We start from the raw sequence: 25,145 nt of genomic DNA on the forward strand, positions 1-25,145 counted from the left end.
CTGGAGCGCCTGGGCGGCTTACTCGGTTAAGCGGCCGCCTTTGGCTCAGGTCATGATCCTGGAGTCCTGGGATGGAGTCCCATACGGGGTTTCCCCTGCTCTGCAGGGAACCTGCTTCTCCCTCTCCCGCCTGCCACTCCCCTGCTTGCACACGCTCACTCTCTCTGTCAAATAGATAAATAAAATCTCTTTTTTAATTTTTTTAAGATTTTATTTATTTATTTGACTCAGGAGAGACAGAGTGCATGCACAAGCAGGAGCTGGCAGGCGGAGGGAGAGGGAGAAGCGGGCTCCCTGCGGAGCAGGGGAAACCCCATATGGGACTCCAATCCTAGGACTCCAGGATCATGACCTGAGCCAAAGGCAGTGGCTTAACCAACTGAGCAACCCAGGTGCCCAATAAATAAAATCTTAAAAAAAAAAAAAAAAAAAAAAAAAAAAAGAGTGTGAGTTCTTCAGGAAGTTTAAAAAAGAAAAACAACTTTTAGGAAAAATACTCAAACATCAACTACACTGCTTAGCGAAGATGGCTCTGAAACCTGTACTCGACGCTATGATTTTATCTTCTTAAAGGGATATGATAAAGCTCTTTAAATATTTCCAGAGGACATGGAGTATTTCCAAGAGTGAAGTAAAGATTCATGTAATCATATAAGCATGACTTACTTAGTTTTTGCAAATTAAGATGATCAGATACCTCTATAAAATGAGAAGTATGAATTAAAGTTCACGCCTATACATCTTCTTCCTCCCGGCCTTCCTGCCAACCTCCCACCCTCCCTTTATGTTTGTCTGTCTCTGTCGCTGTCTCTCTCTCTCTCTCTCAAATTTAGGCAATAGAGGACTTTTATCTTCCTTTGAATTCTGGTGCCAACGCTGAAAAACTAACAGGCAGCAAGACTGACTGGGTCTTGGACACAGTCTCCATGGTTCTCTTCACCGTTTCCACAGAGGGGGCCCGGAGCAAACGGCCAATGCGTGATGGGAGCCCCCCCCCCCCCCGCCCCCGGCTGGCTCAGCGGGGAGAGCATGCGACTCATCTTGGGATTTTAAGGTCAAGTCTCGTGTTGGGTGTAGCAATTACTTAAAAATAATATCTTAAAAAGAAAAGAAAAGAATGCACAGTGGGTATCAAGGCAGAGTCACTTAAACAGCCAAACAATGAAAACAATTATTCATCAACAGGGAAGAATGAACTGTGTTATAGTCATGCAATAGGACACTTCATAACCAAAACCCCAGGGGTGCCTGGCTGCCTCAGTTGGACAAACGTACGGCTTTTGATCTCGGGGTCATGAGTCCGAGACCCAAGCTGGATGCAGAGATTACTGAAATAAGCTTTTTTAAAAAATGAGATGGGGGGCGCCTGGGTGGCTCAGTGGGTTAAATAAAGCCTCTGCCTTCCGCTCAGGTCACGGTCCCAGGGTCCTGGGATCGAGCCCCACATCAGGTTCTCTGCTCGGCAGGGAGCCTGCTTCCTCCTCTCTCTCTCTGCCTGCCTCTCTGCCTACTTGTGATCTGTCTGTCAAATAAATAAATAAAGTCTTTAAAAAGATAAAAATAACAAAAAATTAAAAATAAAAAAATTAAAAATGAGATGGTATTAAAAAAAAAAAAGATGGACAAATGGCCAACCTGTTTTCCTTTCAACCTTTCCTCCCTCAACAGGCATGGATGTGGAAAGAGGAGGGAACCGAAGAGTAAGAAAAACTCCAGATCACTCGCAGCGCTTGGGGACTTGTTAAATTTTAAGAATTTCTTGATTAGGGAGACCCTTCCGTCTCCTCATTCTTGGAGGAAATACGGTGATCATGTTTGGAGGGAGACTGTTGCAAGGAGCCATTAGAAGGACAGAGCTGAGTGTCCGGGTTTCAGGCAGAGAATGCAAGTTGGGTCTCAAGCTTTCTTCATTGCTCCGCACGGCTCAACAGCAGGCTCAACAGCAGGGAGAGGCGGAAGGGCTGAGGGCAGCAGCCCCGGGCGGGAAGGAAAGGTGCGCAGGGGCTGGACTCGCCTTCAGACCTCCCTGTGAAAACTCACAGCACGGATCCCGCCGACTGGGAGAAGGCTGAGAAACACCAATGTCTATTTCTAGTCAAAGGCCCCTGGTCTCATTTATGTGCTCTTCTTTCTTCTAGAATCCTGGCAAAACGAATCCCTATCTCCTTAGCCTTTTTTTTTTTTTTTTTTAAGAAATACCACGAGTCCATTTTCCCTGTTCTCCCTCTGGACACTTCTCAGCCCCGGCAGGTCATTTCTGAACAGCAGAGGCTGTGACTGGTGATGAATGGGGAAGGGCTGAGGCTGGGCTCCTGAGCAAGAGCTCTGGCACTCCTGTATTGCCTCTTGAAGTTTTATTAGTAACAAAACCGCTGCCTTATTCACCACCGCCCAAAGTACGGCCGAGTAGACCCTGACTGCGTTCATGAACCTATTTTAAATTTTAAATTATTTCATTATGGCAAAATAATACTAGATAAAAATGAATGGGCACAATTACAGAAATGCTAAAGCTGACCATATCATTTAAGTAATATACACGGGGTGCGGGGCTACTAAAAATTATCTATGAGATAGGCATTTTATATACATTATTACATTTAATATTATTACCTCAAGAAACCTCTCTAAGCTAAAAAATCAGGATTCCTGTTTTACTAGTGAACTCTCAAGACTTCAAGGATGAGAAGTACAAAGCGTGCCAAGGTTCAAGCCCTGGCCCATCTGACTCAAAAATCATTTTACCTCAGGATTGCTCAGGCAAAGTGCTTACTCTACATATGCAGAGCTAATTATTCTTTCATCCTATGGGAAAAAAAGGGTAAACTGAATCAGCTAAAATAGATGGTAATCTCCCTGAGGCAAAGGCTGATTGCTTATCTTTTCCTCCGTGGAGAACAGGACCTCAGTGTGTTAGATGCATACTTCCAAATAGGTGCACAGGAGAAAAATGTTATTTTTTTTTATTACATGCATACTGCATATTTTTTCAAAGTATGTGCAAGCATCTACATTGTCATTAATGGGTTCAAATACCTGCAGAAAAAATAAAATTTACTCATCTAAACAAAAAGTGAGGTCCGTGAAAAGGATGGCTGAAAAAGACAAAATAATGACATAACCAGAAAATTTTAAAACCTGGGTACTGGGTTTTTTAAGCTTTAAAGATCTTTGAAGCTTTAAAGGCACATTGGCTAATATTTCCGTTATTCTAGAAATAACAAGCGAGCATAAAAACTCTTATGGTACAACTGACCCTAAACATGAAATCACTTAAAGAACATAGGAATACAAGCTGTTCTCCTTAGATAGCCCGAACCTCAAGGAGCAGACTGAAATCCAACTGTCGGTAGAATTACACGCTGATGAACAGTCCTTTATACCAAAGAATCCAAAAACTGACCGAACACTTTTTCTTTACTGGGATTTTCTTCTCCCTTTCCATTTAGTTTCTCTATGTGGAAGAAAAGTCCAGAACAAGACTTTAAATTCTTAATTCCTATTTTTTTTTCTGAAATTAGCTTATTTACCTTTAAATTAAGCCAAAATTTGTTTCTGAAAGAACTATCCTGTATCTTTAGTTGCTGCATTGTTAATGATTCTTTGCAGTAAAGACATGCAGAAATCCAAGGTTGGGTGCTTTGTTATTTACTTTTTACTAGCAACTCAGTTGGCCGGATGTTGAGTAGTCAGAATTTAAAGGTTTTTTTTTCCATAGAATAAGAGGACTTCTTTCAATAATGGAGTTCCATTTGGCTCCCAGGTAGAATTACTCAGGTTTACAGGTTTATGATTGCTGTTACTTCTGCTTCAGAATTACCTAGGATGAGTTTATTTGTGAGCCTAACCACACCCATAAATAATCAGTTAATCTCCCTGAACTCTCAGCATGTCTGGTTGGGTCCATTTCTGAGATTATAAGAAAAAAACACAACACAACATGTTACTTCTTTCTTTCCAGATCTGTCTCCCTTCTTTTGCTCATGCTACTTATTATAGTAAACAGACATTCCTGAAATTTTAATAATGTATACCTATGCATTGTAAATGTTTTCTTCATTATCCAAAATGTTTACTGTTTACTTTTTGGATCTGCACGTCTTTTTGAGTAGTCATTACCTACAAAAGAAATGTCTACACTGGAAAAAAAATAAGAAAGAAAGAAATGTCTACACTGGCTCATATTTTTTTAAGCCAAACACCTCGTTTCCATCATTTGGGGTTATTTTTGAGAACAATCTCCAACTCATTCCTGCATAAAATCCCTTGTCCACATTATGGTCCTTAAGGTAATGTCTTTGCAAATAAATCTGCCTATACCAGCTTCTCCGCTTTTAATGTTTTCCATAATCTCAACATTCTTTTGACTTTAATTCGCACTTTTTTATTCCTTTGTGTGAATTTACATACTTCTTCCTTTTGATTAGTATCTACTTTGCTCCATTTGAAAGTCTTCAGTTTTTACTTCTGGTCCCCATGAAGTTCCCTGGTGGTGCCAACTCATGAATACACTGAAGGTTTGTTGTAGGGCTCCCTCCCTGAATGGGAGACTTCCTGGGGTGTGTGTGTGTGGGGGGAGCATAGCTGTCACGCATGGTGTTAATGATCCCCGTATTCCTGAAGGCACTGTTACCCAAAAATGAAATCTTAAATAAATGTCCAACTGTTTAGCCAAGAGCATGTACTTTGCTAAGTAACCATACCATTTTTAAGAAATGGTAAATAAATGAAACTTACCCTTTAAAGAAGATTTCAACAGATGATTTGGGATCCTTCCCTCTTTATCTCAGCTTAATCCAGTTCAGGGAAATTACAGAAGCCTGTCAGGTCCGTCCCGAGGCTGTGGACACCACAAATGCAAGGATAAAAGAAGTCCCTCCTCCTAAATTTACATTCATTTAGATCAGTTGGGAGTGCTAAGGTTTTCAAACCCCAAGCTTTATATAAGGTGTTTCCCCTGATGCGTGAGTAGGAACTGTTTTCCCCAGCCAGTGAGGACCTTGGGTTTCCACCTTTTAAAGCTTCAGGTGGTTCTTCAACTCTTCTTTTTACGTTGCATAACCCTCAGGGCTTTATATCCGACTTCCATATTTAATGTATTTTAATTCAGCCTTGTGATGATCTATATACCCTTTCATGAGCTCATCTTTCCCTTAGGACTTATCCAAGTAGCAGAGATTAAACTGGCATTCTTTACTACTTCCTGGCAATTGCAAGTCTGACTTCATGAATACCTTTATTTTTGCTCTTGCCATCCAAAAGTGTCGGAGAGAGTGTGATCACTTGATTAAATAAATAAAACAAGGTCTTTTGGACCGATCCTTTCCCAACACCATACACACTGGCAACAGACACATCCTGTCTTTGCCTCTTCTTCACAGGCACCCCCTCTAGTGTTTTCATTCCTGTGAGTTATCCCTTTAAAATCTGGAAAGTTCTTTATCACTTTCTCACAGTGTGCATAATGCCCTAACCTCTGACTCTCTTCCTCCACTGTATCTGCCCCAGACAAAACAATACAGTTTGCCTTTGAAGGGAAAGAAAACAGAATTATTTTCCTTCCATTTCTTTCTTCTTTGGGCAAGGATAGGAGGATAGAAGAGAAAGGTGTGAGTGGCCAAAACAGAAACCACTGAAGCTTGATCCCACCGTATGAGTCACTTTGAAGGAGGTAATGGTCTAGAGTAATTCTTAGTTGAAATGATATCACATACCACCTCCTGTCACCAACTTCTCAAATAGTTCCCAATTCTCCTCCCCTAGCTGCAAATCTCATTTAATAATTGCCCTACTATGGGGCATCTGGGTGGCTCAGTGGGTTAAAGCCTCTGCCTTCGGCTCGGGTCGTGATCCCAGGGTTCTGGGATCGAGCCCCACATCGGGCTCTCTGCTCATCAGGAAGCCTGTCCCCGCCCCCGTCCCCCTCTGCCTGCCTCTCTGCCTACTTGTGATCTCTGTCAAATAAATAAATCTTTTAAAAAATAAATAAATAATTGCCCTACTCTATAATATTGCTATTTCTGTGCTGTCTCATCTCCGCTTTAGGATTCTGCTACTTTTTGAACTCTCTGCCTATAGCACTAGCATCATCTTGGGCTTTTGATAAATGTTTTCTGGATTTAAATAAGTGGCTTGGCCTTGCTCAGACTCCCCATTTCTAGCGTGTAGAGGAAACTTGTTTCAATGGGCACCTTCATCTTTACTGCCCACTATTAAAATATAGTTACCAGGGATGCCTGGGTGGCTCCGTTGGTTAAACGACTGCCTTCAGCTAAGGTCATGATCCTGGCGTCGCAGGATCAAGTCCCGCGTGGGGCTCCCTGCTCAGTTGGGAGTCTGCTTCTCCCTCTGCCCCTCCCTCCTCTCATGCTCTCTCTCATTCTCTCTCAAATATATAAATACAATCTGTAAAAAAAAAAAAAAGATATAGCGACCAAAAACAACATAAGGAAAAGTAACATGGTGGACTTTTAAATTGCAGCATAAAACATTTTAATACTTTTTTTTTTTCCCCTGAAAGACCTCATGATGAACCATTCTTAATGTTCGGGGGTATAAGCCTCAAGATGCAGGCAGAAATGTTTTTGTGATTTTATCTTATTTTTTAAATTTATTTATTTATTTGACAGAGAGAGAGAGGGGTCACAAGTAGAGAGGCAGGCAGAGAGAGAGGGGGAAGCAGGCTCCCCGCTGAGCAGGGAGCCCGATGCGGGGCTCCATCCCAGGACCCTGAGATCATGACCCGAGTTGAAGGCAGAGGCTTAACCCACTGAGCCCCCCAGGCACCAATGTTTTTGTGATTTTAAATACTTTCCACCTAGCATAGATAATAATCAAGGATACTTAAAATACATTAATGTATTTTGTGCAATTTTCCCAAGTTCACAAAATAAAATGCAGCTTGAACTTGAGGTTGCCCTCAGCCATATCTCCACAGTGTAGAGGAACACAAACTGTCTGGAGAATCACTAGATGGTAGGTCTCTTGTGTTACCCCCATATTCAGATCTGAAAAACCCACAGATTAACTTGCCTCAATTTTTTTTTCATCCGCAAAATTGAGCTGGGTCAGGGGAGGGAGAGACAGAGGAGAACTAATAACCGTGCCGTGTTTCTCCGTATCCTACTCTGTTCTCGCATATGCAAAGGTGTGAGCTACAGGGGAATGAGAGCACATGTCTTATTGGTAGGAGCTTGCCGTGTGAGACTGGTTTAGGAAGGCATAGTAGGATTTATAAAGAAGACCAGGATATCCCACTGTCTCTGTGTCTTGCTCTAAATGATTATAATTAGAATTTTAACCTCTTGGAGTAAGTTTCTGTATCTTTATTTCTTCCCTTTCACCTAGGCTTTGAACACGTATGTTTAAATGAAGAATTTAAAGTTGTACTGCCATTTGCTTGTATTGAAATACCACATATATCTTAAATAATTACTATAATATCCTACCCAGCAAATAAATCTGTAGCATAGGTATTATAAAATTGGTTATGAAAAACTTTTTGATCATCTGGGGTGAGAAAATGTAATAAATTTTTTAAAAAACATTTCTGATGTTAGGTTCAAGGAGCAATTGACTATGCTTTTCTCTTGGAGTGGCTGATACTCCCAAGCTGCCAGGGAGGGTTCTGGGACACCAAAGACAATAGTCTCACAACTGAAGAAGGGAGGGCGCCTGGGTGGTTCAGTAGGTTAATTACCTGTCTTCTGCTCAGGTCATGATCTCAGGGTCCTGGGATCGATCGAACCCTGTGTCAGGCTCCCTGCTCAGGTGGGAAGTCTGCTTCTCCCTCTCCCTCTGCACCTGCCGGGCTTGTGCTGTCGCTCTCAAATAAATAAATAAATAAATTCTTAAAACAAACAAACTGAAAAAAAGGCTCAGAAAGTTGTCATTTTAAGGCATCATTAAAACTTTGGGGGAAAAAAACTTTGGGGAATAAAAGAAGATTTAGCGTTCTTGCTGTTGAGCTAAATAGCCAGCCCCCTCCTGAGGGTAAGAAACAGCTTTTCTCTAGCCAGGGGTGTGGAAACCAATGTGGTGGATAGCTTTCTGCCCACAGTGTGGACTGTGAGCCCTAAGGAAACAAAATGAGATCATGGAATATGGAGAGTGTGATTTACTAGATTAGGACACAGGCAGAACTGGAAATCCCCCACTGCCTGGAAAGACCAAATGAAGACTGGGGTCATGAGACCAAGGCTAGGGGAATTTGTAATAGGCGCTCGCACTTGGCACCTCTTTCCACCTCACCGTGTTCAAGATAAAGGCACGCTTAATAATGCTTAAGAATGGGGGAAAATAAGGCTTAAGGGTTGGATAGCTGGGGTCAAAGGATCTGACTTGTGACTTGGTCACTGATTGTGTTATATAACTAATACCATCAGCCCCATATTAATAATCTCAGCTTTCTGATTTGTGAAACGGAATAATAATTACACCGACTTCGTAAGGTACTTGTTGTACAGGTTGGGTAACATAATGTGTGTAAACAAAACACTTAGCGCGGTGCCTGGCATTCTCAGTGAATGTAGCTAAAAACGAACAATGAAACATCAAAAACATCAATTGTCTGGCCTCTCTTATCTGTAAAAAGGTGAGAGTGAAGGAAAGCCCCTGCGGGATGGAGAATCAAACCGACTGCACCTCTGACCAAGGACTGCAATCCGCCGTGTCCTCTTGCTATTTTGGATTCGGACGGCCTTTGTACCTCTCATCCCTGGCCCTGTCAGAGGTGGCTGAAGACATCCCTTCCCTCAAATGTTTGTGAAGTGCCAACTCTGTGTCAAGTAGTAGCTATGTGATGCGGGTGTACTGGTGAACGACTCACAGAGTTGAAAAGATGGATAACAAACAAAATAAACACACAAATACAATACTTGTCACGTCTAAGAAGAAAAAATGGGACTCTACTCTCGATGGGTTGACAAAGGAAGCCCTCTCTGAGGAAAGGAAATTTAAGCTTAGAAACCAAAGAAACAGCAGACATGGTTTCTGTCCATGCCTTCTGGCCTTTCCCTATAGCACTGGCAACAACTGCCAGCCTTATGTGTCTTGTAACTCCCCAGTAGTTCCAGCTATCACAATCCAGAAGTGATCTCAAGAGATACTCGGGACAGACTATTTCCTGCCAAGAGTGATCCTAGGGGCCATGGTCGTGGATGGAGCAGCCGAGTAACCTCATAGGGACTTGTGTGGGCTGTGACAACACAGACACGGGGCCAGCAGAGGGTCCTGGTGCAGGGCTGCATTCCCCTCCTCGAGGAAGGGGTGCCTTTTCTACTCTACAAAACCAGCTAATGGCCCTACGCCGCCTCAAAATAAAAGCACACTCATAAGTTAGTGAAAGGTTTTTCCAAAAGCAGGCTGGCACCAGGGACTCAAGGTGTCACCTAGGAATAGCCCAACTCAATCCCGAATTATAGGTGACATAGGGGACTCATCACGATAGACCTGCACCATGATTTATAACCACTTTTCAGGGGAAGTGTGCATTTCCTCCTCATGGCATCAGAAGGATCATGGTTTGGGGGCACCTGGGTGGCTCAGTTAATTAAGTGTCTGAGACTTGATTTTGGCTCAGGTCATGATTTCAGGGTAGTGAGATTGAGCCCTGCATCAGGCTCTGCGCTCAGTGGGGAGTCTACTGGAGATTCTCTCTCTCCCTCTCCCTCTGCCCCTTCCCCTGCACACCTACATTTTCCAGTAACAGTAACCCAGCCCCTCCCCCCACCCCCTGAAGTGTCACACAAGCCACTTCTTCCAGTAACTGCTCCCATAGAGCAGTGCTGGTCCCCAAAGCTACAATAATGGCCTCCTTCTCAGGCTCTCAAATCTAAACAGTTCTTATTGGATTCAGAATGATTCTCTTTCATCCCAGACCAGAATCATTCTTCCTGATTATCTAAAAATAAGCCACAAAGAATCCCTTTGTGGGAGTAATATGAGAAAAAAAATATTCAAAGGGAAAATGTAGGAGACCATGAGCTAAAAACAAGAATATGTCAAGTTAATGTCTGCATACTCAGAGCAGTATCTAATTAAAATATTTCAGAGGGTAGAGGGAAGTTTTATAGCAAATTGCGTTAAATTGATTTCAATAGGTTTAACCCCCCAAAATCCACATAAAATATTCTTTTGGCTAGCTTTCTGACATATTAAAACTTAAAATTATGCAGAGAAGTTCTCAGGCTAAGACATGTTTTGGCCTAATTAGCGCACTTCAGACCAGCAAGCAGAATTCTGATTTTAAAGATAGCACTTATACTTGAGGCAAGAACCAACAAAACTGGCCAGACTTGATTTCCATCATGGTTTCCTTGGAAGGAGTTAAAGAAAAAGAAGAAAAAGGACTGAATTGACAGGAAGTGGAGCTGGACATTAATAGTGCACGAATTTTATGCGGACTTAGATGCATTAATTTAGGAAAATATAATGCTCTCATCACTTTTGGAGATGAGACAAATCATAACTCTAGTTAATAGGTTTCACAGTTACAAAACAGTTACGAACCCAGCCCAGAAACCCTGGTTTTCTGGCATGCGGTGTGTATCTACAGTAATCAAGGGGTGTTGTAAAAGTCTCAAAATAAAATTAATGTTTATTTGCCTGAATCTTGAAAAGAAATAAACATGACATATAACTTTTGGTGAGGGGAATTGTGGGGCTATTCTAAAAAGACTGATAATCTTGACTGCAAACTGCCATTTTTATTCCTGGGCCACAAACATGACTGACAGGGCTTTTTAAAAGATTTGTGCAAAGAAACAAACTCTTTGTAAAGAGAAAGTACATTAAAAAACTGTAATCACTGGGAGCCTGGGAGACGCTTTTGGCTAGGGACGTGATCCCAGGATGCTGGGACGGAGTCCGGCATCTGGCTCCCTGCTCTGTGGAGAGCCTGCTGCTCCCTCTGCCTCTCCACCTCACCACACCCCCGCCATATTTGTCTGTCATGAATAAACGAATAAAACCTTTGAAAAAACTGTAATCACTAAAGAATGTACTTATGTTATAAAAAATTCAGTGCCATGATTGCCCTTCCCTCTGACCCTCCCTCACCCATCCTCAGTGGTCCTGCCTCAAAATCAAATTTGCGCTGACTCACCTTACATATATGTGAGTTCTTTTCCCCTGGATGTTTTCTTTCAGAACATTACTGAGAGGCACTTTTCATGTACAAAGACGTGACCAGTGACCTCTTGAGTGTAGGTAACCAGAAGACTGAACACAGCAAGCCTTGCAGGGATAGATTCGAACCGAGGCAAGCGAAGCCGGGCAGTCTGAATGGCCTTTCAGCACGCTGCTCGGAATGGGCCTGTCCGAGGGCTGGGGAGATGGACGCACTGATTAGCTTTGAGATTCTCCTCCCGCCAGGCCACTGTGTCGAGTCCCGAGTGGGGGGATAAAACAACGATCACAGTCACAATACAGATCGGGTGTTCACTCGTTCATGCAGCAAATATTCTTCTAGAACTGACAGCGCTAGGCACTTGGGATGCAGCAGCAAACAGAAACTGTCAGCACCATCCGCCAGCTTGACCTTGTGAACATAGGCAGAGCACCCCGTCCAGACACAGCAGAATTCCCATTTTTGCCACTGTACATGAACATCCCCAGATACATCCGCTTTTAGGTTTAAAATAAGTCTCAAGGGGCACCTGGGTGGCTCAATGGGTTAAGCCTCTGCCTTTGGCTCAGGTCATGATCTCGGGGCCCTGGGATCGAGCCCCGCATCGGGCTCTCTGCTCAGCGGGGAGCCTGCTTCTCCCTCTCTCTCTGCCTGCCTCTCTGCCTACTTGTGATCTCTGTCTGTCAAATAAATAAATAAAATCTTAAAAAAAATTAAAAAATAAAAAATAAAATTAAGTCTCAATACATTTAATAGGGTTGAAAATTAAAAACAATAACAAACAAACAAACAAAAACAGAACAAAACAAAGCAAAACAAAAACAAAACTGTCTCTGACCAAAAGGGAAGGATGCAAGATAGCAGCAGCTTTCTAGAGACATAGAAAATTCTCAGATGGTTGGATTAAGCAACATCCTTCCCAATAACCGAGGGTAAAAGGAAATTATTTTGAAATCAAGAAAAATAAAGACACAATATAGCAAGATTTATGTAATGCAGCTAAAATAGAGTTTGATGAGAAATTTATAATACTAAATGCTTATATTAGAAGAGAAGAAAAACAGAAAATAAAGGAGGACTTGCTCAGTTTTTAGAGCATATGACCTTTGATCTCTGGGTTTGAGTTCAATCCCCATATTGGGCATAGAGATTACTTTAGGAAAATATATAAATAAAATGAATGACCTAAGAGCTTTCACATTAAGCAACTAAATTAAGAATTAAGGATTGATGCCTACATTATCCATAAAAAATTAAAGAAAACAAAACAGAATTAAGAATGAGATCAAAGTAAACTGAAGTAAAACAGAAAAAAGATAAGAGTAGGAATCAGTGAATCAGAAAATGGACAACAGAAAAGAAAAATAAATGAAACCAGCAGTCTTTTTAGATAAAGTAAATATCATTACTCATTAGTTTAATACAAATTAAAGTCACATAAATCACCGCTACAAGAACTGAAATTTAAAATACTCGTATTTAAGTATCAAGGTTTGACTACTATGTAAAACAACTGAAACCCGTGGGAATGCAGAGTGGTCGAGTCACTCTGAAAAACTGTTTGCAGTTCCTTAAAAAAAATTAAACATACGTAGGGGCTCCTGGGTGGTTCAGCTGGTTGACCACCTGCCTTCAGCTCAGGTCATGATCCCAGAGTCCTGGGATGGAGCCCCCCGTCGGGCTCTCTGCTCAGAGGGCAGCCTGCTTCTCCCTTTTCCTCTGCCTGGTGCCCCCCCTGCTTGCGCTTGTCAAATAGGTAAATAAAATATTTATTTAAAAAAATTACGCATACATTTACCATATGATCTAGCAATCCCTCTCCTTGTTATCTACCCAAAGAAATCAAAAGTTTATATTCACACAAAGACTTGTATGAGATGTTCAGAGAAGCTTGCTTGTAATAGCCGACAACTGAAAACAAGCCATATGGCCATCAGCTAGTAAACTGATAAACAACTTGTGGTAGATTGACACCACGGAAAACTGTTGCACAATAAGGGAATAAACTACGGATACACGTGACAATGGAAAGAAACAAGCCACGGGCCATGGACAAATCTCAAAAAAGAATTTCACTGAGTGAAAGAAGCTGATGACAAAAGAATGCACACAACACGATTCCATTTATACAAAATTCTAAAAAGGCAGATGATAGTGACAGAAAGATGAGTGGGCCTTTCAAGGGCTGAGGGGGTGGGGGAAGAAGAAGATTAACAGCGGAGGGGCAGGAAGGAAGTCCGGGCGATGGAAGTGTTCTCTATGTTGATTCTGGTAGCGGTTAGAGAGCATTACATATTTGTCAAAACTCTTCCAAATGAACACATAAAATTAAGTTTTATTGTATGTAGATTATGCTTCAATAAAGCTGGAAAAAAAAAATAGAAGCTATAGGAATGACCTGAAAAAACCCAGAGTAATCAAAGGAAGGTTTAAAAAAATACAAACAAACATGTTGCTAAGTCAGTTTCTGACAAGCTAAGAAAATCCATCAAATCCTATCACTTTTGAAAAAGCATGTTTGAAAACAAAAGCATATTCACATTTAAAACTGAAGCTATACAATTACTAAAGAAAATAAAAAGGGAAAAGCAAACAAAAAATTTAACTGTGAAAAATGAAAAAAAAACCAACTTTGGTATAAAGCCTTTAAGATAGTAAGAAAAAATATAGCCAAAAGAAAAAAAAAAAGACAGAAAAAATGTTGTTCAAAAGTGATGATGCGGGGTAGGGGTGGGGGGGTTGGGGGGGTTAGGGGATCTGGGTGGCCCAGTGGGTTGAGGGACAGACTTCATGCAGCTGGGGCCATGGTCTCAGGGTCCTGCTGATCCACCCCAGCCCCACCCCACATAGCTCCGCAGGGTGTCTGCTTCTCTCCCCTCTGCTCCTCCCCAGGCTTGTGCTCCCTCTCCCACTCTCCCTCTCGCTCTCAAATAAAGAAGTAAATAAATAAATATCTTTTTTAAAAAATGTCATGATGGTAGAACTGTTCATAGCAAGAAAGAAAAAGCTTGATCTCTTGGTCAAGAAACGGAACAGGGAGAAAAGGCCCACCAGACGGACAGGGCTCTGGACAGGGTAGGTCAGGTTTGTGGCTGCCTAGTAGCATAGGCCCCTTACCGACAGTAAGTTCTATATTATACGAGATGTATTATCTAGAGGTGGTTGATATTACTTAAATTTCAGCTTTTGCAAGAAGCCTTGCATTCAGAGCGGACTTCTTGCTTACACAGAACCACAGCAAGCCACCAAATTCATATTCAAGGGAAGTTGTTCTTCTCCTTCAGGACTAAAACTGTGTTCCCCTTTTTAGCAGTTAAACCTACGAACTCTGGGGAATGAAGATCTCCTGGAGATGCCCGACCATGATCCTAGCTTGCCTAGCACCATGTTACGGACGTTCGACACTCCCCAGCTGATCCGATGGATAGATGGATGGGCTCTGCTACCCGAGTCTGATGAGACCACAGGCTGTTTTAAGAGAGAAGAAATCTAAAGGACAGTGTGTTGTTGACTTAGGGAATTTCATTTTCTCCTTAAATGTAGGCATTCTCTCTCTGTCTCTCTTTTTTTTTTTTTTTAAGATTTTATTTATTTGACAGAGATCACAAGTAGGCAGAGAAGCAGGCAGACAGAGAGGAGGAAGCAGGCTCCCTTCTGAGCAGAGAACCTGATGCGGGGCTCGATCCCAGGACCCTGGGATCATGACCTGAGCTGAAGGCAGAGGCTTTAACCCACTGAGCCGCCCAGGCACCCTCTCTCTCTCTTTTTTAAAGATTTAATTATTTGATTGAGTGCAAGTGGTGGGAGGGGCAGAGAGAGAAGGAGAGGGAGAAGCTCAAGCAGACTCCCTACTGAGCGTTGAGTCGCATGGGGGGGGCGCATTCCCAGGACCCTGAGATCCTGCCTTGAGCCAAAACCAAGAGTCAGTTGCCTAACCATATGAACCGACCAGGCGCCCTGAAATGTAGGTAGTCTTTTAACGTAGATCCACTGTATTTGGAACCTTTCCCTCTATTTCTTAGACTGGTTAAGAGGAGGTGCTGTATATCAAATTGTGAGGGAGCAAGAGGATGGCCGAAGACAAAGCACGGCTGACACCTGGCAGCCTCCCCCCAACCCCATTCCTGGGTGGGACACGTGCGACAGTCTTCCAGGAATCTCCCAACTAGTTTCCTGTTAATGCCTTGCTAGAGGCATTTGACCTTTCAGAAGGTCAAAGCCTCCGGTATCCCCGAGAGTCTGCTTTAACATGGGAAAATCCTTTTGAAAGCTCCCTCTTCCTTACTCCCACCCCAACTCCCAAGCATATAATCTGCCACGCCTCACAACCCTGGTGCAGCGCTCGTCCAGGTCCTGTCCCCGTGCTTTAATAAAATCACCGTTTTGCACCAAAGATATCTCAAGATTTCCTTCTTGGTCATTGGCTCTGGACCTCACCTCACCGATATCCCAAAACCAAATCAAAAATGATTTATTTCCTGAAACAATGATTTTGATGAATGCTTATTCCTGAAATACCTGCTGTCCTGAATACTTGAGAGCAAAATGTTCTGAGAAGGTCTGACCTTAGAAGAGAGCCATTCACGTCCAGTGAAAATGCGCGCATTCTTGACAACCCACAGTAATCCTGACGTCACCAAATACCAGCCATTTATGAGCTTTTGGGGGAACCATCAGCAGCTTGTGGGGATGATACCCAGAGGAGGCATGATCCCTGCCCTATACCTGAGTCCAGTGGGACTGAACAGCCCTTGCACTGATGGGCAATGGGTTCCAAAGGGGCAAAGTGTATCAGAAGTGGAGTCAAATGGGAGGCTGTAAGAGGCTGTTACTGTCCAACTTCCGGGAGTCCGTTGGAACAGAAGTACCATGACAGGCTACTGCCCAGAGAAGGCTCTCCAGAGCCTAAAAGGCCAATACATCCAAAGTTCTGGCTGTGTAACCCAAATTAAATGTGTTCTCTGGCCATAACTCTTGTTCAGCTGAGGTCTTGTGACTAGTTATATGAGATGTGTTGCAACCAACTTGTTGTTCCCGAGTCCTAAAATTGGCAAAAATGTACTGAAGTTTACGTAAAATATTCACAAGAATGCATCCATAGTTTCCTTGTATTGACATGCATTCTACAAGCCTGAGTGTGGCTGCAGTGTAGACAGTGGATTCTGGGATTATGTTCAACCTTGGCACACCCCATGTGAACATCACCTAAGAGGTACATCAGCAGAAAGACCGAGAAGGGCTCTGATAAGGCAATGGTATAATTGCAAATCTAACTGTTCTATTTTTAGATTCGCTAGGTCCACCCTTACCACCCCCCCCAAAAAGGTACCACACTCTCTAGACTTGAATAGCGAGACAAGAGACTTTGGCTAAATTAGATTCACGACTAGACTTTTAATTAAAAAACAAAAACAAAAACACCTTTCCTCTGTTTAAAGCAAACACAGAAAACTGTTCTATGGCTTCTTCATTAATTCAAGAGGAATGAAGTCTCAGAAGAAATATATCTGAATGCTTCCTTCCTTTTGCCATTTTCCCAGCATATCGAACCACAGTTTGACAAATAACATCAGAATTTGAACTTGCACATACTGATCATTAATTTCTCCAAAAGAAAACTGTTGATCAAATGGGAGTGTCCAGTTCTCATGGGGTTGAAACTAGGACATTTCCATTTCTGGTATGTAAAAGGAAGCCTAACAGCAAATATCATTGAAAAGTTTTCCATTTTCTTTGGAAGAGACTACTTATAAGTATCACAATAACCCTTGTTTTTGTTTGTGTATCTTGTCTTTTTGTTAGTCCTAACATTAAGAAATCTGGTCTCTGGGGTGCCTGGGTGGCTCGGGTCATGATCCCAAGGTCCTGGGATTGAGCCCCATATTGGGATCTCTGCTCAGTGGGGAGCCTAGTTCTCCCTCTCCTTCAGCCCCTCTCCCCACTTGTGCATGCTCTATCTCTCAAATAAACAAAATTTTAAAAATGAATTAAAAAAAGAAATCTGGCCTCTGCATTTTTATGCACCTATAGAAAAACAATGAACTCTTATTAGAACACTCTCATTAGCAGAGTATTAATACAATTTGATTAATGTTTTAAATTTAGATAACCCAAGCTGCAAAGAGGATCATGGCTACAATTTTCTGTTAAGGGCCAAGTGGTTAATATTTTAGGCCATATATTCTCTGTGGTACCTACTTAATCCTGCTCTTAACAGCAAGAAAGCAGCACTAAACAACGCAGAAACAATGTATGTGTCCCAGTAAAACTTAATCTGCAGCTAAAATTGAATTTCATGTAAGTTCATGTCATGAATAGTCTTGTTTTGATCTCTCTCAACCATATAAAAATCATTCTTAGCGTAAAGCCTGTAGAAAAACGGCGGTGGACCCAATCTGGCATATGGAGAGCAGAGTGTTGACCTCCCAAACAGGATAGGTCTTTCTAGTTCTATTTTATCTCAAATGTTGTTTTGAATTTGTCAGTCTTTCCATAATATCTTTTCACTAAACATTTCAAGGGACGCTAAAGCTTTGGGAAGGAGTGCCTGTTTGTATGGAGCCCTATTCCTTCCAGGATAAGGTACCTAAATCTGAAAAGTCAGAGAGGCAGGCTGAGGGACTGCCACAAAGGAAAATTTAGATAAAAATTTATATCATATTTATTTATTTGAGAGAGAGAAAGAGAGAACGCAAGCAGGGGGAGGAACAGAGGGAGAGGGAGACAATCTCTCGCAGACTCCTCGCTGACTCAGAGCCTGCTGTGGGGCCGGATCCCAGCACCCGGAGACCTGAGAGGAAGCCAAGAATTAGAGGCTCAACCGACAGAGCCACCCGGGTGCCCTAATAAATAAATGTTTAAAAAAAATAAACCGCTGCAATAGAAGCTTATCTCCTTTAAGCTTTTCTGTGAGAAGGGGGAAAGCTGTATAAGGTTGTTAACACGTAAGAGAATGATTTCAGAATGAAAGTTCAGGAAAACTGCAGGATCAAATCCATTGGCGCCTTCCATACGTAACACCAAGATAACGAGAGAGAAGCTAATCGCAGTGGGCAATTTCTCTTAAAACTCCGATTCTTAGACAAATGTGCATATGTAAATTACCGCACCCCTCTGATTGTTTTTTACTTTCAGATTCTTTGGTTTTTCTATCATGGTATGTGTCTCTGCTTCCGTGAGTTCCAACCCTCACCCAACCCCTTGATCTAGCAAGATTTACCAATTGACTTAATTGTGTTGTTTTCTCCCAAGACACCTCCGCTCTCAAGGTCTAAACAAAATCTTAAAGCAGTCCAATCTACTTCCAAAGATTCTTCTGTAACTCTTAATGCATGCACTTGATGCCCTTTTTTAAAAGAATGTAACCCAAAATTATACTGTGAAGCTACAACAATCTATACTCCTGTGAGTTACCATGACAACCCACTGATTAGCTTCGGGAAAACTAACGAGTTTCATCCTATTTCCGTCACTGTGTTACACAGCCCCATCTTGCCCTTTGGGTCCCATCAGGGGAAAGATCAGGACTAATTCTTCTGCTTCCATTTGCTTCTTTGAAAAGAAGAGATTGGAGAAACACGCGTCCCCTCTCCTTGAAATGATTGCAGTCAGGGAAAGAAAACTTGCCAAAATTCTAGTGTCAGGTTTTGCTTTGCAGCCTGGTTTTTGTTTGGCTTTTCCATTTTGTGTACCTTTTTTCTTTTCCTTTTTTTTTTTTTTTAAAAAAAAAAAGACATCCTGGGTACGGCTACAAGTCTCTCAGGTTATGTCTTGCAATACCCGGTGTCCCACCTTCAAAGCTTTAGAAACCAGCCAATGACTCACTGCGGAAGGTCGCTCTTTCACCTTGAGAAGAGTCCGGAATCTGACTGGGTACAGCGGCTCAGTGCTGTTGTTTTGTTTGTGACACAAAACCAGATTTCCCGTCAAACCTAGATACGCTCAGTGAGGATTTGGAGCACCGGGGAGAAGAGGAGGGAAAAGGGCTTTGTTTTGCGTTTGGCCTGTTCCCTCTTCTCCCCGTGGTCCAAATCTTTAGTTAGCGTGTCTAGAAATGTCTGGAAACTAAGCTGTCACTGCACCGGGCCCAGAAGACGCTAAGCCAGAAACTGTTCATCTCTGGGCCAGGGTTCAGCCTTAATCTATTATTGCTGTTGTTGCTGTTGTAAGAAAAAAGGACTGACCTGCTAAGGTGGTTCTTTGGGAAGGTATTTAGAATCACAGACTGAATAAACAAGCTCCAGGCAGACTTCAAATATTTTACAGTAGAGCGCTACAGACGTGTTTGAAAGTTAGGGATTCAAACGGTGCGAAACGCAGCTCGGCCCACTGAAGTACGGCGGCTGTAATCAGGGACCCGCCGACAAGGGTCCTCAGCATCTCTGCCCGTGTTGTCTCGCGGCACGGTGTGCAGGAGGCTGGGTCCATGGTGCGCCTGTTCCACACCTGCCCAGCCGTGCTTGAACCCTCACCGCCAACAACGGGCTGCCTCACTGCAGCAGGGTGATGCTTCTCTGACCTCAGTGCCCTTACGAGAGCATCTAGCACACACAGCTTTATTTACGGATACTATTTCCGAAACCATGAACATTTCAGTGTTGGCTTTGGGAACTGAAAAGTACTTCTGTTTGTGGTAATTTAAAAAAAGGGGGACATGGAGGTCGTGAATAGAAACCCGAGTTGAAGAGGACAGCCCATTAGGAAAAAGAAAGGAAGTTTAAGAGGTAGAAGAAATTCCAGGCCCCCGAGGTGCATTTGGAGGATGCCCTCAGTAAAAAGGCCATTGAGAATTGAGTGGAAAATCTCATGATCTGAGCTTCAGTGTGAAGTTATTAGTAAAAGAATTTAAGACTAGCTCAGGTTTTAGAGAAAATGAAGATAGACACATCTACTTGCACTACTGGAGTAGGTTACATGAAGATAATTCAGAATTTAAATTTGTATTAATTATTAAAATTATTGTACATTAAAAAGCTTGAGGATTGCGATCCAGAATCAAAGACCCAAAAACAATTACCACCCCTGTCAACAGAAGACAAGTGAAACTTAAGATTCACACTGTCTGGAACGAGAGAGATAATCCCACTGAAGCCTCTCACTGAAGCTCCGTAAACGCTGAGACCTTGAATAGTTTCGAGCATACAGCCAGGTACAATAAAAAAAATTAACCTTACAAACACCCTTTATTACTGACGTGTCACAGATAGTAGGTTTATTTAGTGACTCATGACATCGCTTTGTTTTAGTAAATGGCAAAGCAATCATAAAGGCTTCTATATGGCTACTTCTGACGTCCTTTTCCTGAACTCTGTTCTCTCTAAGGTTTTAATCTCCCAGGAGCGCCTGGGTGGCTCAGTGGGTTAAGCATCTATCTTCAGCTCAGGTCATGATCCCAGGGTCCTGGGATGGAGCACGGCATAGGGATCATTGCTCAGCGAGGAGTCTGCTTTTCCCTCTCACTCGCTGCTCCCCCTGCTTGTGCTCTCACTCTGTCAAATAAATAAATAAAATCTTAAAAAACAAAGAAACAAAAAACAAAAACCCACAATTTCTCCTTAAGGTTTGAATCTTCTAAATCACATACTTTCTAAGAGAGACGTTTCCAGAACTCTAAACTTGGCATGAGCCTCCTACACTGGGGAGCTGAGAGTATTTCAAGCTGGAAGAGGGTTTGTACCAACAGATTTAATTCACACAGCAGGCCTTCCAACAGCCGGGAGTGTGAGCTCCTACCCCAGGGCGTGGACACCCCCAGTACACTTCCAAGTTGCACTGACCTGAAATGCCTACACATCTGTCTGGGCCTGTGAGTAATTTTCTTTTATCTTTAAAATTGTACCCTTGGCACAGATAATCTAAAGGTGCAACATATTAAAAAAAAAAAAATTAAGAGCACAAAGCAATTCCCACAGAGAAGATGTAACATAAAGCAGGATTTGCAAAATCATTACACGTCTCCTAAACTCAGCATTAGGTCCCCAGGAAACACATTCACTGTTTCATCACCTCGTCTTGGTCTTTGCATTATACAACTTACACAGGAGGATATGCACACGCTTTTCCAACGTCTTAAGGTGCCTATTTACATTATATGGAAATTTATCTGCATTTATCTTTATTGTTTATTTTCCTTCCCAACTTCCCTGTACATTCCTTTACTATTCCATTTCATCATTTCCTCAAAGTGTTTTGCAATTCGAATCAGTCCTTCTAATTGAAGGGTTTAGCACAGGAACTTTTTTTGTTGTTTGTCCCCTGATTTTTCTGAATACATTCCCTCATCATAGCATTCAAGTATTTTGGAATTAATGATCAATTCAAAGAGATAAGGTCATGCTAGCAACGTATCTTTTCCATTACAAGGTTATGTATCTAACGATTTAGCAATTTACTGGTTCAATTTTCTCATCAGCCTGAAAATCTTCGCTGATCAAATTGCTTATTTTCTGACTAAATTACACACAAGCCTCAGACTATTTATCTGGCTGTTAACCGAAGGTTTAAAGTGTGTTTACTCTGCAAATCATGAACAATGGGCATACCCCGGGCACCGCTATCTGCGGCTACAAAATTATTTCACAGTAGGAATTTAAAAGATGTTTGTTGTTGAAAAGTTTCCTTTTTTCTAATTTGAAAAAGTTTATCAGGTGAAGGGATTAAGAACATGCCACCCCAAAATATACCTCTTTGGCATATTGATTATTTTGAACCGAAGGCACTTGAGAAACAGAAGATGCAGGGAGAGCTGTTGGGCTTCCCTCTTTCCATCTAAGAGCAGGTATTCAATGTCCAAGGAGAAAAGCATCCTCCCTCTACAGAAGTCTTTTTTTTTTCTGTAAGATATTATTTATTTATTTGACAGACAGAGATCACAAGTAGGCAGAGAGGTGAGCAGAGATCCCGATGCGGGGCTCGATCCCAGGACCCTGAGATCATGACCCAAGCCAAAGGCAGAGGCTTTAAACCACTGAGCCACCCAGGCACCCCAGAACAGTCTTAACATTAGAGGCTATGAGTCATTGTGGAATGGACCTGTGTACACACTTACTAAAATAACCCTTATCTTCCATTAGTCTCCCCCTCACAGAATTCCTAATCACTGTCCCACAATTCACTGCCCCAGCCCACACCTCCTTGTGCCTTAGCATATCCTCACAATCTAGGGTTTGTATAAAAAGTTGTATAAGCTTTCAGGCCTGATGGCTTCTTTAGGTCTTGACTCTCATGCATTAGTAAAAAAAAAAAAAAAAAAAGTTAAAAATTTGTATGTTACCCTCCCACTCATCTGTTTTATGTCGGTTTGACTCTTAAGCCAGCTGAGAGGGTAAAAAACACTCCTTCCTCCCTGACACAGCAAAGTACACACACACACACATTTTCATGTGTCTGCGTATTATTTTATATAATGTTGCCTGATAACTGTGTCATATATCCAACATTCTACATCCCTGGAATCTAGATGCTCAAGAATTGAATCTTGAATCTTGAGAGGATCACATCAAACACGTAACCTCTGTCTTACCGGTTCTTCACAATTATCATCTTGTGGACCACACTATTGATTCATAGATCTTCAGTGAAGAGTTAACCATGCTTAGAGATAGGGCAAAGAGCCAGTCACCTGACTTGTGTTTGTTCTTAGAAGGACTTCCTTTGAAAAGCACATGTCTAACGCTTTAAAGCTTCAAATGAATGATTCTCTGTGTATACAACAAACATCAATAATTTAATTTTCTACATGCCAAACACTTAAACATTCTTCACTCTAGTTAATAGTTCCTAGATCTGTTACTCTGGTAAGAACATGAGAAGGGTCTGGAGAGGGGAAAGGAACAAGTACACGAATCCCAAAATTAAAGGCAGCAAAATTCCTCCTCGGAGGGTCAGTTTCTAGTATGTAGAAATGCAAGTTTACGTCTTCAAGAGAACATTCCACTAATCCCCCGCGACGTCAGTTCCAGTGTTTCAATAACAAGGAAATACACACTACCTGATTAAATATAAACCCCAGAAGCACTCTGCCGTTCTTGATTCTTGGTCCATTGACATTTCCCATGGCATCAATTCAAATGTTTAAATAATGAGGAAATACACACTATCTTACCAAATATCCTTTCATGGCCATGGTGGTCATTTATCTAAAGCCTAGTGTGGGTAGGACATAAGAGGACTTACCCCAGCAACAGCCTTCAGGGTGCTCTGGGTCAAAACAAAATGACGCAGTTTTGCTCTCCCTTCGATGAACGTTCTTCTACCTCGGTCAGGGGAGACGGGAGCAGAGGTCAGAGCTATCTCCTCCCGCCTCCGTCTGGAGTATTCCCGCCCGGCCCTCTGGCAGGGGTTTGCTGTTCTGATTAGCATCACAATGGCTTCCCATCTAATCCTAATCCGCTACACATTTCTAGCTTTTGTGATTTTTATAGACTGCTAATTCTCTTTGCTTTTCTTAGTATAGATCCTGTGTTCCTGAACTCCCCAACTTCACTTTGTACTTGTAGTGTTGACTGTAAAGCGAACACATCTCGAGAAAACAGTGCTGGCAGGATGGGTTCTGTCCCTCCCGTCGGGGCGCTCCCAAATCCAGGGCTGGCCTTTTCCTTCTTGGAGTCCACATCCCGGAGGTGGGAAGGTGTCAGGAATGGGAGAGTGTAATTCCAACACTTTATTTCTCTGTGGAAGGTGCCTTCTCAAGGAGAACAGGAATGGGGGGTGGTGCTCCTAATTTCCACCCAGGTCCTTATCCCGGGTTGAGAGGGGCGCGGGCATCAGCCTCGCGCTCAGGGAGAAGTGTGCTGGCGATTCTTTCTCCCTCTCCCTCTGCCCCTCCGGTTCCTACTCCCTCTCTCTAAAATAAGTAAATCTTTTTTAAAAAATTTAAATAAAAACAATTTTAAAATAAGGAGAGGGTGTGTGTGGGTGGCTCCGTCATTAAGCAACTGCCTTTGGTTCAGGTCATGATCCCAGAATCCCAGGATCGAGTCCCACATCAGGCTCCTCGCTCAGTGGGGAGCCTGCTTCTTCCTCTTCTCCTCACCTGTGCTCTCTCGCTGTTTCTGTCTCTCTCTTCCAAATAAATAACATTTAGAATCTTTAAAAAGGGGCACCTGGGTGGCTCAGTGGGTTGAAGCCTCTGCCTTCTGCTCGGGTGGTGGTCCTAGGGTCCTGGGATCGAGCCCCGCATTGGGCTCTCTGCTCAACAGGGAGCCTGCTTCTCCCTCTCTCTCTGCCTGCCTCTCTGCCTACCTGTGATCTCTGTCAAATAAATAAATAAAATCTTTAAAAAAAATAATAAAATAAAATCTTTAAAAAAGTAAAGGAGAAAACTATAGTTTACTGGAGCAAATTGGCCTAATTTACTAGAGATACTAGTGAGTGGTACTACTTTACTATAAATACAGACTAACTGATTCCATAGTTCCTGCTCTTGAAGCATTCACCATCTGAAACTGGACCTGCTGAGCAATTGACTTTTAGAGACAAGAGTGATGGTAGATGTTGAGTATCTCCTTCAACTTGAAGGATTATCATGACCACATACTTTATTTATAAAGGCTTTTTAAAAAATTACTTATCAGTTATCTAATCCTCTGACCAAACTGTTATTGATAGTGAACCAAGAGTATCAGATAATTTATCAATTCTTTACTTGTAAAAAATATATAGAAAAACATAAATCAAGAATTAAGGAGAGGATGTACCGGTGATCATTTTTACAGCAAAATTATTTTACAAAGTGTTTATTGTTTTATGGAAGAAGGAGAAAACATTCCTTTTTGACAGTTACCCATTTTTATGTCCGTTTTATAAATTTATAGACATATCAGTCAAGAAAGCCTAATCACTTTAGTTATTATGCCAGAAAATCTTCTGCATTTAAAACTTCTTACTGCCCTAGAATGCATTCGAAAAATTGACTTTTCTAATTATCTTTGGTCTTCTCAGATAACCCATTAGTATTTTTCATGTATTTCCTCATCAAATTGCACAGATTTCCAAGTGGGATTAGCAGTTTTAACAA

The 25,145-nt window shown here is 42.1% G+C and overlaps 1 long non-coding RNA gene across 1 annotated transcript in view; it reads right to left on the reverse strand.

Moving 5' to 3' along the window:
- Positions 1-25,145, reverse strand: part of LOC116869242 — a 43,119-nt gene that overhangs the window by 12,499 nt on the left and 5,475 nt on the right. Inside the window, exon 2 of the long non-coding RNA XR_004382992.1 lies at positions 4,738-4,840. This is a non-coding gene — a long non-coding RNA (uncharacterized LOC116869242). The remainder of the gene's footprint in view (positions 1-4,737; positions 4,841-25,145) is intronic.

Source organism: Lontra canadensis, unplaced genomic scaffold (genome assembly GCF_010015895.1).
Source record: "Lontra canadensis isolate GAN:19392208 unplaced genomic scaffold, GSC_riverotter_1.0 scaffold18, whole genome shotgun sequence".
NCBI lineage: Eukaryota > Metazoa > Chordata > Mammalia > Carnivora > Mustelidae > Lontra > Lontra canadensis.